The sequence below is a fragment of the Macrotis lagotis genome, chromosome 1, assembly GCF_037893015.1.
Source record: "Macrotis lagotis isolate mMagLag1 chromosome 1, bilby.v1.9.chrom.fasta, whole genome shotgun sequence".
Taxonomy (NCBI): Eukaryota; Metazoa; Chordata; class Mammalia; order Peramelemorphia; family Peramelidae; genus Macrotis; species Macrotis lagotis.
Window position 1 is genome coordinate 631,665,788 of NC_133658.1, and position 15,095 is coordinate 631,680,882.

Below are 15,095 nucleotides of genomic sequence, written 5' to 3' on the forward strand. Positions count from 1 at the left end.
TCTATGGAAAGGGCATCAGTTTATGACTAAGGAAGATATGGAGAACATGATTAAACACACTAGATGATTTTATTTACATTAAATTGACAAGCTTTTGGGCAGACAAAACCACTGTAACCAAGATCAAAAGAAATGTAGTAATCTGGGAAACAACCTTTATAACTAGTATTTCTGACAAAGTGCTCATTTCTAAAATATACAGAGAACTGAGTCATATTTTTTTTAAAAAGTCATTCCCTAATTGACAGATAGTCAAAGGATGTGCAAAGGCAATTTATAGAAGAAGGTATCAAAGCAATCCCTAGTCATATGAAAAAATGCTCTAAATCTAAATCATGACTTTTTCTAGAAATGCAGATTAAAACTTCTCTGAGGTACCACCTCATACCTCTCATGCCTGGCCAATATGACCAGAAAGGAAAATCATCATTGTTGGAAGGGCTCTGGGAAATCTGAGACGCTATTTCATTGTTGGTGGATCTGTCAACTCATTCAACCTTTCTGGAGAGAAATTTGGAACTATGCTCAAAGAGCAACAAGAATGTGCATACCCTTTGATCCAGCAATAACACTACTGGGTCTATACCCTGAAAAGATTATGAAAAAGTGTAAAAACATCACTTGCACAAAAATATTCATAGCAGCCCTGTTTATGGTGGCAAAGAACTCGAAATCAAGTAAATGTCCTTCAATTGGGGAATGGCTTAGCAAAGTGTGGTATATGTATGTCATTAGAAACCAGTAGTGATGGCAATTCATGGAAGCCTGGAGGGATTTGCATGAACTGATGCTGAGTGAAATGAGCAGAACCAGCAAAACACTGTACACCCTAACAGCAATATGGGGGCAATGTTTAACCTTGATAGATTCGCTCATTCCATCAGTGCAACAATCAGTGACAATTTGGAGCTCTTTGCAAGGGAGAATACCATCTGCATCAGAGAAAGACCTGTGGAGTTTGAACAAAGACCAAGGGCTATTACCTATAATTTAGGAAAACAACTAATATCTTTTTGTCTGATCTTGTTATCTCTTATACTTTATGTTTCTTCCTTAAGAATATGATTTCTATCTCATCACATTCAATTTGGATCAATGGAAACAATGTAGACTGACAATTTGACTTCTGTGGGGGGTGGGGGGAGGGAACTTAGATTAGATGAAAAATTGTAAAACTCAAGATGAATAAAGTCTTAAAAATACACTAGATAACATCGGAATAAATGGATTGTTCCTTAGAATGATTAGCAGTATCTATCTGAAACCATCAACAAGCATTACATGCAAGGGGTAAAAGCTAGAGAAATTCCAAATAAGATCAGGGGGACAAACAAGGATGCACATTATCACCACAACTAGCCCATATCTTATTAGAAATATTAGTTTTATCAATAAAAGAAGAAAAAAATTGAAAATAATACTTGGAAAGGAAAAATTAAACTCACCTTTTGCAGATGGCATGATGGACCTATATAATCCTAAAAAAAATCATCTAACAAAATACTAGAAACAATTAACAGATTTAGCAGGCCTGGGATATAAATTAAACGCTTAAATATGCTTAATTTTTCTATATATTATTAGCAAATACAGCAGTAAGAATGAGAAAGCGAATTCCCTTTCAAAGTGACTGCAGATAATATAAAATTATTGGGAGTCTACCTGCCAAGGCAGACTCAGAAACTCTATGAAAACAGTTTCAAAACATTTCTCTCACGAATACAATCAGATTAATAAAACTGGACAAATATCAACTGTTCATGGATAAACCAAATATAATACACATGAGAATTGTACCTAAATTAAACTACTAATTTAATGCCCTACCAATCAAAATTTCAAAAAATTACTTTGAGTAAGAAAAAATTGTCAGTAAATTCATATGGAGAAATAAAAAGTCAAGAATTTCCAGAAATTTACTGAAAAAAGGAGAAAAGAAGGATGCTTAGTTATCCAAGTTCTAAAATTATATTATAAAATATCAGTCATCAAAAATATCTGGTATTGGCAAAGAAGTTGAGTGATGGATCAATTGAACATACTACATTAAAAAACAGGAAATGATTATTAGTAATTTGTTCTTTGATAATCACAAAGAGTCCAGATATTAGGATAAAAACTCTCTCTTCAGTAAAAAATAAAACTTGGTTAAATTGGATTTTAGTATGTCAGAAACTTGGATAAGAACAAAACCTCACACCCTATACAAGAAAAGAACAAAATGGATACAGGATTTGGACATAAAAAACAATATTATATGCAAACTAGGAGATCAAAGAGTAATTTACCTGTCAGATATATGGAAAAGGAAGCAATTTATGACCAAGGTAGAGGTGGAGAACATCATTAAAAACAAACTAAACAATTTTGATTACAATAAATTTAAAAAGCATTTACACAGACAAAACCACTATAACCAAGATCAAAAGACATGTAACATTGGAAACAATTTTACAACTGTTTTTCTGATAAAGACTTATTTTTAAAACATATAGAGAACTGAGTAAAATTTTCAAAAACACCCAATCCATTCCCTAATTGATAAATGGTAAAAGGATGTGCAAATGCAGTTCACAGACAAGGACATCAAAGTGATTTATATTAAATTAATGCATTTCTGAGGTACCACTTCACACCTCTCAGCCTGGCCAACATGTCCAGAAAGGACTATGATCAATGTTGGAAATATGAGGAAAATCTGGTACACTAATTTATTGTTGGTGGAGTTGTGAAATCATTCAACCTCAATGGGGAGCAATTTGGAATTACAGCCAAAGGGCAATAAAATGTGTATACCCTTTGATTCAGCAATACTACTATACTACTACTGGATCTATACCCTGAAGAAATCATGAAAAGGGAAAAATTGTCACTTGTTCAAAAATATTCATAACAGCCCTGTGTGTGGTGGCAAAGAATTGGAAATTGAGTTAATGCTCACCAATAGGGGAATGACTGAACAAATTATGGTACTTGTATGTTATGGAACACTATAGTACTATTGGAAACCAGGAGGGATGGGAATTCAGGGAAGCCTAGAATTATTTGCATGACCGGATGATGAACAAGATGAGCAGAAACAGAACAACATTGCATACCATAACAACAATAGGGAGGTGAGTACCAGTTTTAATAGACTTGCTCATTCCATCAGTACAATAGTCAGACGCAGTTTTGGGATACCTGTGATGGAGAATTACATATGTATTCAGAGAAATAATTGTGAATTTTGAACAAAGATCAAAGACTATTGACTTTAATTTAAAAAATATAGCCATTACCTTATAATATAATTTTGCTATCTCTTATGCTTTATTTTTTTTTCCTTAAGGATATGATTTCTCTCCCATGATATTCAACTTATATCAATGTATACCATCAGATCAATGTAAAGACTAATAAACTGCCTCCTGTGGGGGTGTGGGGAGGGAAGTAAGATTGAGGGAAAATTGTAAAATTCCAAATTAATTAATCGATTAAATTTAAAAAACACTTTCAAACAAATACAATCAGGTTTAAATAGCAGGGTAAATATCAAATGCTCATGGATACACCAAGATAATACAATAAAAATTATATTTTTATCAAAATTAAACTACTTATTTATTGCCCTACCAATCAAAATTTCACAAAAATATTCAATGAGCTAGAAAAAAAGTTATGTAAATATATATGGAGCGATCAAAAGTAAAAATTTCCATGGATTTAATGAAAAAAATTGCAAATGGAGGTAGTTTTGTCTTACCAGATCTAAAATTATTTTACAAAGCATCAATCATCAAATCTGCATGGTATTGCCTAAGAAATAGAGTGCTAGATCAGTGGATGGATGGATGGCTCAGACTAGGTGCAAAACACATAGAAGGGAATGATTATAGTAATCTGCTGTTTGATAAACCCAAATAGTCCAGCTTCTGGGATAAAAACTCTCTCTTCAGTAAAAATTGTTGGAAAAAGTGAAGTACAGTATGGCAGAAACTTGGATTAGACAAACATTTCACACCAAAAATCAAAATAAGAACAAAATGACAAAAGACAATATTATAATCAAGGAGATGAAGGAATAGTTTACCTTTCAGACCTATGGAAATGGAACCAGTTTATGACAAATGAAGAGATGGAGAACATCATTAACAATAAACAAGATAATTTTGATTATATTAAATTAAAAAAAAACTTTTGCACATACAAACCATTGTAATCAAGATCAAAAGAAATGTAAATAGGCAAACATTTTTTTATTTAACATTTATTTATCCTCATTTTGTACAAATAACGTTTTTATAAATTAATGCAATATTCTTGTTTTAGAGTAAACAAAGTACCCCTCCCCCCAAAAAATAGACTCCTTTGAGCGATAAAGTAAAGGGAAGAGAAACAATTAAAATTAAAAAAATAATAGTAGTAATTATAGGTATGGCCAGTTGGCACCAGCTGTAGATCCAGGAGCACCCGAGCCCAAATCTGGCCCCTTACACCCAACAATCACCCAGCTGTGTGACATGCAAGCCACCCCAACTCCACTGCCCTGCAAAAACCAAAAAAAGAAAAAAAAAAGATGCAAAATAAAATAAAATAGTAATAATAATAGGGGCAGATGGGTAGTGGACAGAGCACTGGCCCTTGAGCCAGGAGCACCCAGGTCCAAATCTGGCATTGGACACTCAACAATTACCCTGCTATGTGGCCCCAGGCAGGCCACCCAGCCCCATTTACCCTGCACCCCCTAAAGTAATAATAATAATAATAAATGTACTTCAGTCTGTGTTCTAACACCACCAACTCTGTCACAGGTGGATAACATTCTTTATGATAACTCCATCATAAAAGTTACTTCCATATTTTTCCACCATTGCCATTGCTGATCGCAACACCCTCCTTTTGTATTTCTCCACTGCCATGTACTATATTTTCTCTCTCCTTTCACTCTGACTCTGTTGTAGGGTTGCCGAGTGGCACAGCAGACAGATCCCTGGCCCTGGGGCCAAGAGGTCCCGAGCCCCGATACCATCCCTTAGGCCCAGCAACTACCTGGCCCTATAGTTCTGGACAGGCCATCCAATTCCAGCACCCTTACAAGAAGTAAAAAAGAAAATGTGTTATGTCTGACCACTCTCACCCCATGGTCCATCCTTTCCTCCATTATTCACATCCCCACCCCTTCCCCCTGCCCCCCACTCCTTCTTACTCCAGATGTCTATACCCCATTTAGTACATATGCTGTTTCCTCTCCTAGTTACCTCTGATAAGAGCAAAGGTTACCTCCTTCCCGCTTTCCTCCCCACTTCCATATCATTGCAATAGCTCATTGTAATAAAAAAAATCTTATTATATGAAATATCATGGCCTATTCCCCTCTCCTTTTTCTTTCTTCCATTACATTTCCCTTTTTTCTATTGACTCCATTTTTACACCACATTTTATCTTCAAATTCAGCTTTATCCTGTACTTCATCTATAAAAGCTCCTCTACCTGCTCTGTTAACTGAGAAGGTTCACATGAGTATTCTCAGTATCATTTTTCAATAAAGGGATACATGTAGTTCATCATTCTTAATTCCTTCATATTTTCCCCTTCTCCTTCACTCTCTATGCTTCACCTGGGTCCTGTATTTGAAGGTCAAACCCTCTGTTCAGCTCTGGCCATTCAAACATGAACATTTGAAATTCGTCTGGTTCATTGAAAGTCCATCTTTTTACCTGGAAGAGGACATTCATTTTTAATGGGTAGTTGATTCTTGGTTGTGTTCTAAGCTCTTTTGCCTTCCAGAATATTATATTCCAAGCCCCACGAGCTTTTAATGTAGTTGCTACTAAGTCCTGTGAGATCCTGATTGCAACTCCATGGTATTTGAATTGGGTCCTTCTGGCTGCTTGTAATATATTTTCTTTGATTTGTGAATTCTGGAATTTGGCTATAATTTTCCTGGGGGTTGTTTTTTTGGATATCTTTCTCCGGGAGATTAGTGGATTCTCTCCATTTCTATTTTGCCCTCTGCTTCTAGGATATCAGGGCAATTTTTCCTGTAGTAATTCTTTGAAAATTATGTCAAGCCTCTTTTCCCAATCATGACAATAATTTTTAAATTATCTTTCCTAAATTTGTTTTCCATATTAATTGTTTTTTCAATGAGATGTTTCATATTTTCCTTCTAATTTTTCATTCTTTTGAGTTTTGAACTATTGAGTCCTGATTTCTCATAAATTCAGCAATTGCCCTGAGTTCTATTCTTTGTTTGAAGGATTTGTTTTCCTCAGAGAGCTTTTTTATCTCTTTTTCCCATCTGGCCAATTCTGCTTTTTAAAGCATTCTTCTCCGCAATAACTTTTGAACTGTTTTATCCATTTGACCTAAATTGGTTTTTAGCATACTATTTTCTTCAGCATTTTTTTGGATTTCCTTGACTAAGCTGCTGACTTCATTTTCATGTTTTTCCTGCATCTCTCTCATTTCTTTTCCTAGTTTTTCTTCCAACTCCCTCATTTGATTTTCAAAGTCTTTTTTGAGCTCTGTCATAGCCTGAGCCCAAATTCTGTTTTTCTTGGAGTCTTTAGATGCAGGAGCTTGTGCTTTCTCATCTTCAGACTGAGTGCTTTGATCCTTCTTGGGCTCACAGGCAAAGTATTTCTCAATTGTATTCCTCTTTTTTCTCTGCTTACTCATTTTCCGATCCTGAGCCTGGTTTTGGGGTGCTTCCTGAGCTTTTGGGATACACTCACAAGGATCTCAGTGTGTGAGGCCCTGTCCTCCCTCCTGGTCTGTGAATGACCATAAGCACCCCCCTCTGCCACAGGGCTGAGGTGGGGGGCTCCTGTTCTTCTATGGGGAGGGGTACTAGACTGCAATCAGGATCTGAATGTGGTCAGAGCCCCAGAGTCCTGTTCCAGGGGCAGAGGACAGAGCTCTGCAGTCTCTCTCTTCATTCCCCTCCCTAGGTTCATTGAGTTTATGCCCTCCGTGCTCCTGCTTATAGGCTCTGCCTGCTTCTGTTTCCTGGATCTGGACTGCCTTGGCCATGCTGCTAGCTGTGTTCCCTGAGGGCTGGGCTTCATGTGCTCACTCTGGCAGAGGTTCACACACTGTTCCCCCAAGTTGTCGCTGGTGCTCCCCGGGGTGTAGATAAGGAAACTCCCCCACTGCTGTGAGCTGGGGCTCCCAGCACCCTGGGGCTGCCTCCAAGAGGCTGAAGTTCCTTTGCTTTGGTGGGCCACTCCTCTAAACCTGGGGAACAGAGCCTTTCCACTCTTTTCCAGGTTACGTTGAGTAGGAGAACTGCCTCACTGGGTCCCTCTGTAGGTTCTATCTCTCCAAAACTTAGAGTACTTAGTTTATAAGTTTTATGAGAGAGCACCTAGGAGAAGATCCTCTCTTGTTGCCATCTTGGCTCTGCCCCTCTTGCAAGCAACTTTTACAAATATTTCTGACAAAGGACTCATTTCTAAAATTTACAGAGAACTGGGTCATATTAAAAAAAAACAAGCCATTTAACTATTGCTAAATGGTCAAAGGATATGTAAAGACAATTAAGAGATGAAGAAAACAGATCTATAGTCATATGAAAAACTTCTCTAAATCACTACTTATTAGAGAAATGCAAATTAAAGAATCTCTGAGGTACCCCCACATATCTTTCAGAATGGCCAATATGACCAGAAGGGACAATGATCAATATTGGAAGGGATGTGGGAAATCTGGGACACTAATACATTGTTGGTTGAGCTCTGAACTCATCCAAATTTTCTGAGAAAAAATTGGAGTTATGTCCAAAAGGCAATAAAAATGTGCATGCACTTTGATCCATTACTGGGTCTATACCCTTAAGAGATGAGGAAAAGTATAAAAATATGCCTGATACAAACATATTCATAACAGCTCTGTTTGTTGGGCTAGGAATTAGAAATTGAGTGAATGTTCATCAATTGGGGAATGGCTGAATAAGTTGTATATGTATGTTATGGACCATTGTTGTTCTATTAGAAACCAGGAGGGATGGGAATATAGAGGAACCTGGAAGGATTTGTATGAACTGATGCTGAGCAAGATGACCCCAAATAGAAGAACATTGTACACTATAACAGCAATCTTAATAGACTTGCTCATTTCATCAGTACAACAATCAGGCAAAATTTTAATGTATCTGAGATGGAGTATGATATCTATATCCACACCAAGAATTGTGGAATTTGAATAAAGACCAAACACTATTACTTTCAATTTAAAAAAAAGTTACCTTATTATGTGATCTTGCTATCTCTTATATTTTGTTTTTTTCTTTAAGGATATGATTTCTCTCTCAACACCTTCAATTTTGATTAATGTATACCATGGTAACTATGTAAAGACTATCAGACTGACTTCTGTGGGGGTAGGAGGAGGGAAGTGAGATTAGGGGAAAAATTGAAAAATTCAAAAATAAATAAATTGAAAAAAACAAGGGCAGTTAGGTGGCACCATGGATGATAGAGTATTGACCTTCAAATCATGACACACATAAGCATCTGACTTCAGACATTTTTATTAGCTATGTGACCATGGACAAGTCACTAAACATCTCCAATTGTCCTGATTTTTATCTGGTCACTGTATCTAGATGACTCTGGTGGAAAAAAAGGATGTTGGTGACTGAGCACAGCACTATGCCTCACTCCAATCCAATTCACGAATTTGCCATGGCATCGCCTCCCTGATGTTGTGGTCTTCTTTGAAAATGATGCACAAACATTATAACTATGACAGACTTAGTTCTTCTTAGTAATGCAATCATCAAATACCATTCCAAAATATTTGTAATAGTAAATGCTAGCAACATTCAGAAAAAAAGAACCATGATATCAGAATACAGTTCAAAACATACTATTATCACTTTATAAATATCTTTCTCATTTGTTCTGATTCTTGTTTCACAAAAGGCCTAATATGGAAATATTTTAACGTAATTGTACATATATCATTATTTGCTATCTTGGGAATGGTTGACGAAGGAATAAAATGTGGAATTCCAAATCTTACAAAAATTGTATGTTGAAAGCTGTCTTTATATGTCATTATAAAAAACATAAAAAAAAATATATTAGGGAAAAGTGTACAAAGACAAACATATAAAATATTCATTATCTTTGTAAAAGAAACATGAAAAATACTGATGAAAATGAAAAAATAGCAGAAATGATAAAAAGAAGCACAAAATTGAAAGAGAAATATGTCTTGAAAAGCAAAATTAGGCAAATGGAAGAGATACAAAATTTCCATGAAGAAACAACACCTTTAAAATTAGAATTGCCTAAGTGGAAATAGAATTTCAAAAACTCATTAAAGAAAATAATTATTTAAAACATAGAATTGGGCAAGTGGAAGGTAATAACTATGAAAAATCAAGAAAAAGTAAAGCAAAAAAGAACAGAAAATAGAAAACAAGCTTGCATATCTCATTGGGACAAAAAGTTGATGAGGAAAATAGATTGAGTACAGATGATTCAAGAATTACCAGGTTATCCAAAGGTTATATTTTTAAAAAAAAGAAAATGAAAAAGTTTAGACATCATCATACATGAAATTATCAAGGATAACTGCCAGATAGTCTAGAACCAGAAATAATTCCCCAATCAACTCCTGACTTGGTTCCAAAAATGAATACTCTCAGGAATATCATAGCCAAATTCTAGAGTTCCCAGACCAAGGAGAAAATATGCAATATAACAAAAATGACATAATCTAAATATTGTGGAACCAATGTCAAGACAATCCAAGATTTAGCACCTTCTAGGTTATAGGATAGGAGGGCTTGGAATAGGATATTCAAGAAGGCAAAACACAAGGATTACAACCAAGAATCACCAGACCAGTAAAACTGAGCATGATACTTAATTAAAAGAAACAATACTAAATGAAATAGAGAAATTGTAAGTATTCCTGATGAGAACATCAGAGCTGAACAGCATGAAAAAAATTAAATAGGACAAACCTATCGTAAAGGATTCAATAAGGTTATACTGTTTGCCTTCTCACATGGGGAAATGATACTTATAATTCCTAAGAAGTTTCTCATTTTTACAAGTGTAAGAATGAGTATATATGTATATATATATATATATATATATATATATATATATATATATATATATATATATATATATAGACAAATGTCACAGAAATGAATTGACTATGATGAGATGATTACCAAAAAACAGGAAATTTAAGGGATGAGAAGGAAGAATGCACTGGGCAAATGGGAAAGGAAAGGGTAGAATGGGATACAAAGTTAAAAAACAAGAAATGAGGGTGCCTTTACATTAAAGGGGAAAAGAAAAGAAGTGGGAATGGGGAGCAAAGGGAACTTACTCTAATCATAATTGGCTCACAAAAGAAATACCAGGCACATTGAGTTCAGTACAGAAATATCTTTTATATTATAGGAAAGTAGGAAGAGGAGGTAAGGTAGTGTGGATTGTTGGTAGATAAACATCAGAAGCAAAATACTTTTTAGAATTGACAGGGTGAAATGAAACAGACAGACAGAATTACAGAGATAGAGAAAGAAAAGAGACAGAAAGAGAGATAGAGAGAAAGAGACAAGTGACAGAAATAGACACACATAGACACAAACAAAAGTCACAGAGACTGACACTGAGACAGAAAGTCAGTGAGAAAAGGGACAGAGAAAGAGCTCAGTATAAACAGGTGTGTTCCCTTCCCAGATGAAGGAAAATACAGAGTAAACATAACTGTAAAAACTAAAATTATAACAAGTCTCAATGATAAAGAAGTCCTTTCTTAAATGTATTCAGAATTGAAAAGATTTATAGAAATAAGGTCTATTTCTCAAATGGCCAAAAAGTTGGACAATCAATTTTCAAATGAAAAATTTGAAACTATGAAAAATGCTGAGTCCTTACTGATTAGAAAAATGCAAATTAAAGGAATTCTGAGATATCACGCGATGTGTATCAGATTGACTAAAATGACAAAAATGGAAAATGATTATTATCAGGTATAGGGAAAATTAAGACAAAGATTTTCTAATGATATAAACATCAGAAGCAAAATACTTTTTAGAATTGACAGGGTGAAATGAAACAGACAGACAGAATTACAGAGATAGAGAAAGAAAAGAGACAGAAAGAGAGATAGAGAGAAAGAGACAAGTGACAGAAATAGACACACATAGACTCAAACAAAAGTCACAGAGACTGACACTGAGACAGAAAGTCAGTGAGAAAAGGGACAGAGAAAGAGCTCAGTATAAACAGGTGTGTTCCCTTCCCAGATGAAGGAAAATACAGAGTAAACATAACTGTAAAAACTAAAATTATAACAAGTCTCAATGATAAAGAAGTCCTTTCTTAAATGTATTCAGAATTGAAAAGATTTATAGAAATAAGGTCTATTTCTCAAATGGCCAAAAAGTTGGACAATCAATTTTCAAATGAAAAATTTGAAACTATGAAAAATGCTGAGTCCTTACTGATTAGAAAAATGCAAATTAAAGGAATTCTGAGATATCACGCGATGTGTATCAGATTGACTAAAATGACAAAAATGGAAAATGATTATTATCAGGTATAGGGAAAATTAAGACAAAGATTTTCTAATGATGAAGTTATATCCTGATTACATTTTTCTGTAGAACAATTTGGAAATATACACAAAGGATCATAAAATCATGCATAACCTTTGAGCAGGCAATACCACTAAAAGATCTTTATCCCAAAGAGATCAGAAAAAAAGGAAAATAATCTTTGGTACAAACATATTTATATTTATCTCTCTCTCTCTCTCTCTCTATCTATCTATCGATATATATGTATATATATATATATATATATATATATATATATATATATATATATATATATCCAATTCTTTGTCCTACAAAAGCTGAAATATTCTTGTAGGGCAAAGAATTGGAAATTCAAGTGATAGTGATAAATTTGTGAATGGCTGGACAAGTTCCATATGACTATGATGGAATACCATTATACTATAAAAATGATAAACAGAATGCTCTCAGAAAAACTTGGAAAAAAGTTATGTGAACTTATACAAAGTGAAATCAGTGAAACAAGGATAACAATATACTATACTAAACTGTTACTATAGTAATAGCAACATTGTATAATGATCAAATGGGAATAATTTAGATATTCTCAGCAATAAAATGATCCAAGATAACTTTGAAGGACTTATGATAAAAATTGTTATCCCTTTCTGGAGAAAAAATTGATACAGTCTGAATTCAAACTAAAACATAATTTTTCTTTACTGTATTAATTTTCTTGCTTGCTTCTGTGTATGTAATTACGTTTGCAATATGACTCACTTGGAAATATAATTTTTATGACTGGAGAAGTATAAAGTATATCAAACCATTGTCATTTTAAATGAGAGGAGGAAGAAAAGTACAAACCTGGAAATAGGTATGGGTGAATTAATTTATTTAGGAAAGATACTGAAATTCATTTTAAAGCTTTCTATTCATAATTCATAAATCAAATTTCTATTATATAAGGTTTTTTTTTTTCCCATTTGGGGCACTTGCTACAAAAAAGGCACAGACTATCTCCTTTGACTCCTTGACTGTGATTTCACTGATGTAAGGAACTTTCAATAAAGAAATTTCCTCTACCAATATGGATAGAAATTCCTATGTAAATCAAATATCATCAACAAAGTTCACTGGAGGGGCAGAGCCAAGATGGCAGCAGGAGAACAGCCCTTCCTAGAAGCTCTCTCAAAAAGTATTCCAAAAACCTTAAAATTATGGCTCTAACTAAATTGTCCAGAGACAGAACCCACAAAAAGTTCCAGTGAGGCAATTCTCCAGCCCAAGGAAGCCTACAAAATCATGGAAATACTCTGTTCCATGGGGGTGGAGGGCATAGCAGCACAACCAGGATTATTGCACCAGTCTTCAGAACAGCCCACTGGGTGCCTAGAGGCTTGGGTCATGGGGAGTGGGAGCAATTGCTCCTGGCAGCAGAAGCAGTTTCCTGACCTGGCAACCCAGGGAACACCAAGCAAAACTTGGAAAAATAAGTGGGGCAGCATGGCCCTCAGTGCAACCCAGAACTCAAGAAATGGAAGCAGATTCACTGAACCCCCCAACAGCAAGTCACATGGCAGCTGCAACCATATCACTCAGCCCATGGAAGGTAAGGGGATGGGGGGAGACTGTAGGTGTCTCTCCTCTGGCCCTGGGACAGATCTCTTGTGCTTTTTCCATATTCAGACCATAGTCACATTCTGGGAGCCCCTAATGCCATCCACAGACCAGAGTACATGCAGAACAGTCCCATATACTGAAGTCCTTGCTGGAGTGTCCCAATAGTACTCAAAAGCTCAGGAAGCACCCCAAACCAGATGGAGACTGGAGAAACGAATCAATAGAAAAAATAGGAACCAGACCATAGTCAATTACTTTAGTTCCATGGAGGACCAAAACACACAACCAGAAGAAGAGAAATTTCCAACTTCTGCATCTAAATCCTCCAAGATATATAGAAGGTGGTCTCAGGCTATGATAGAACTCAGTTAATAATTACCTTGCTGTGTGGCCTTGGGGAAAACACTTAACCCTGTAAGCCTTGCAAAAAAAAAACTATGTGGTTTTGGCTAAAAAATAGAGTTGTGTATCATTGGAATAGAATATGTGCAATAGCAGGAAATGATTATAGTAATCTTCTGTTCAATAAACACAAAGAGTCCAACTATTAGGTTAAAACCTCTCTCTTTGATAAAAACTGTTGGGAAAATTAGAAGTTAGTTTGGAAGAAACTTTGATTAGACCAAAACCTCACACCCTATAACAAGAGAAGATCCAAATAGTTACAGAATTTAGACACAAAAAACAATATTATAAGCAAACTACAAGATCAAGGAGTAGTTTACCTGTCAGATCTGTGGAAAGGGGAGCAGTTTATGACCAAAGAAGAGATGCAGAACATCATTAAAAACAAACTGGATAATTTTGATTACATTAAATTAAAAAGTTTTTCCACAGGAAAAAAAAATCTCATGAGAAAAAAAGTGAAAGAATGAGAAAAAAAATGCTTCAGTCTGTGTTCTGATACCATCTGCTCTGTCTATGGGGTGGATTGCATTCTTTATCACAAGTCTATTAGAGAAGTTAATTCCATATTTTTACACAGTTGCTGTTGATGATTGTAATTCCCTCCATCCATTTCTCTACACTGCCAATTATATTTTCTTGATCCTTTCACTCTGTCCTTCTTCAAGTGTGTGCCATGGGGCAGCAGAGTGGCTCAGAGGACAGAGCACTGGCCCTGGGGCCAAGTGGCCCCAAGAGTAAATCCCACCCCAGAGACCCAGCAACCACCCAGTCTCGAGGTCCTCAACAGGCCACCCAATACCACCACCTTGCCAAAAGTAAAAAAGAAAACGTATTATATCTGACTATCCTCTCCCATGATCTATCCTTTCCTCTTTTAATTTTTTGCCTACCTACTCCCTTCCCCCAGTGCCCTTTCTCCATCCCCTTTCTCTCCATTTTCTTCTAGATTTCTATAGCTTATTAAGTACATATATTGTATGAGACACCCTCATTTCCCCATCACCTCCCCCTTCCATACGATTTCAAAAGCTATTTCTTGATGATTTTACAGAAAATATCTTAGTCTATTCTACCTCTCCTTTCCTTTCTCCCAGTACATTTCCTTTTCACCCATTGATTTCATTTTTTAAAATATATATTATACCTTCAAATTCGGCTCTCTCCTGTGTTTAAACTATAAAAGCCCCTTCTAACTGTTCTAAATGTGAAGGTTCATGTGAGTATTAGCTGTATCATCTTCCCATGCAGGAATACATGCAGTACATCATCATTAAGTCCCTCATAATTTACCTTTCTCAGCCACTCTTTCTATGCTTCACCTCAGTCCTGGATTTGAATATCAAACTTTCTTTTCAGCTCTAGTCATTTCAAAAGGAATATTTGAAATTCCCATTTCATTTAAAGTCCATATTTTGCCCTGGAAGAGGATGTTCAGTTTTTCTGGATTTTTCTTGGTTGCATTCCAACCTTTTTTGCTTTCAGGAATATTATTTTATAAGCCCTACAAGCCCTTAATGTGTATGCTACT

The 15,095-nt window shown here is 35.4% G+C and overlaps 1 pseudogene; it reads right to left on the reverse strand.

The window, feature by feature from the left end:
* Positions 1 to 12,945, reverse strand: part of LOC141505858 (beta-chimaerin pseudogene) — a 129,143-nt pseudogene extending 116,198 nt beyond the window's left edge.
* Positions 12,946 to 15,095: the final 2,150 nt, after the last annotated feature.